Below are 2,006 nucleotides of genomic sequence, written 5' to 3' on the forward strand. Positions count from 1 at the left end.
CATGTCTAGATCATGAGATATCAAAACCGGAAGTTCAGCTGCAGTACCATAACAAGCCGCTAGGGGGTCCAAAATCTAATCATTTTGAGGTCTCATCAAGACCTACCCATCTACCAAGTATCAAGACAATCCATCAAGGCCTTCTCAAGTTATTGTGTTTACAGACACACACACACACACACACACACACACACATACACGAACGCCTCTGAAAACATAACCTTCTTGGCGAAGGTAACAAAGAAATAATTCCATATGGCCTTTGATTATAACACTTAACAGTGCCCAAAATAATTTTTTGTATCTGATTACTTACTGTATTCTGTTAGTTGTCAACTTGCCATTTTCCAATCATTTTCTATAACCCAGAAGGCCATAACTTCATTGCTTGCAACATGGCACAAATGTATGCCCAAATTCTATTCCGTTTATTGATCTGTTATCCACCAACAATTACAAGAAAATTGTCTTATTCCCAAGACACTGGCCAAGGAGAACCAGAGGCCTTAAGATATCAACCTTAAAGACTTTTGACTTCTGCAGCCTTTTAAATGCTAAGTGAGCAGCATTGATCCTATAGCATTAGAATAACCGTGTTGAAGAAGATCACCTTATTTCTGAGACATTGCACAAGGAAGGCCAAATGTTGGAAGGTTATGGCAGCCATGTTTTAAATTATTGAGTATGTGTCCCCAGTCTTGTAAGTTGTAGTACTACATCATACATACAATGTCTTTCTTGTAATTTTTGATAAGGCATTTCATTAGTAAAAAATAATTAATGAAGCAAATAAAGAAGGCGAAATATCTTTTATTCTCGGATTGTTTTACATACTTGACATTGCTTCTAGTTTTTTATTGAGAAAATACCATTTCTAAAAGAAATAAGGCTCAATATCTTGATAACTAGATGGGTTCAACTTCTTGCAGTGTCTTTCCCAATGTTTTTCCTTCTACATGTGTTTTTCACCAAGAAAAATTCCAAGAAAAAGAAGGCCAAGGATGTCTTGAGAAGTAGGCTGTCTGCAGCCTCCATGTTTTATGGAGTGTGTCCTGTCCCAGTGCCCAGTCACACCCAGCCTCCAATGTTTTTCTCTAGATTTTCACTAAGAAGAATACCATATTTTGTAAGAGAAATCTGAAAGTCTTTAGAAGTAGGTCCTCAGAACTAGGCTGACTGCAGCCGCCATGTTTTATGGAGTGTGTCCTGCCCCAGTGCCAGAGTCACACCCAGCCTCCAATGTTTTTCCTCTAGTTTTTCACTAATTTTCCTTCTACTCCTAGCTTTTCACTGAGAAAAATACCATTTCTAGAAGGCCAAGGATGTCTTGAAAACTAGGGTAGCTCTTCAGCCTCTTGCAGGCATGTTTTATGTAGTGTGTCCTGCCCCAGTGCCCAGTCACACCCAGCCTCCAATGGGTTTTTGATGGGGAATCCTCACTACTTCATTAGTCCTAGTCTATAAATCACACCACTGCTTCCCTGACCTCACGTCAGGCAGACGCTTTCCTCCGTTGCTGTAGGAAATTGTCTGGGTTTTTCTACCAGTTTTTCTGATTTTTGTTAGATTTACTAGAAAGATGGCTGACATTTTCTAAACCTCCACAGAAAGTGATCTACATGTAGCTGGTATCAGAATTTTTCTCTCCTAACCGTTCCCTGACTTCACGTCAGGCAGACGCTTTCCTCCGTTGCTGTAGGAAATTGTCTGGGTTTTCTCTCAGTTTCTCTGATTTTTGGTAGATTTTTTTTTCTTCCTGACATACTAGTAGTCAGATGGATGACATTGTCCCGAACAGTTTCTAAGCCTCCACAGGATGTGATCTAGCTGGTATCACAATTCTCACAATTTCTTCTCCTTTTTTCTGATTTTCAGTAGTCAGCCCAGAAATATTCTAGTCCATTTTTTTTCTTGATCACGTGCTGTGTTTTGAATGCGTTAATTTTTTTCTCAACATTTTTCACTGCCAGTAATCAGAAACCAGCAGCCAAGATGAATAATAGAAA

This window comes from Branchiostoma belcheri, unplaced genomic scaffold (genome assembly GCF_001625305.1).
Source record: "Branchiostoma belcheri isolate BF01 breed outbred unplaced genomic scaffold, Haploidv18h27 scaffold93, whole genome shotgun sequence".
NCBI lineage: Eukaryota > Metazoa > Chordata > Leptocardii > Amphioxiformes > Branchiostomatidae > Branchiostoma > Branchiostoma belcheri.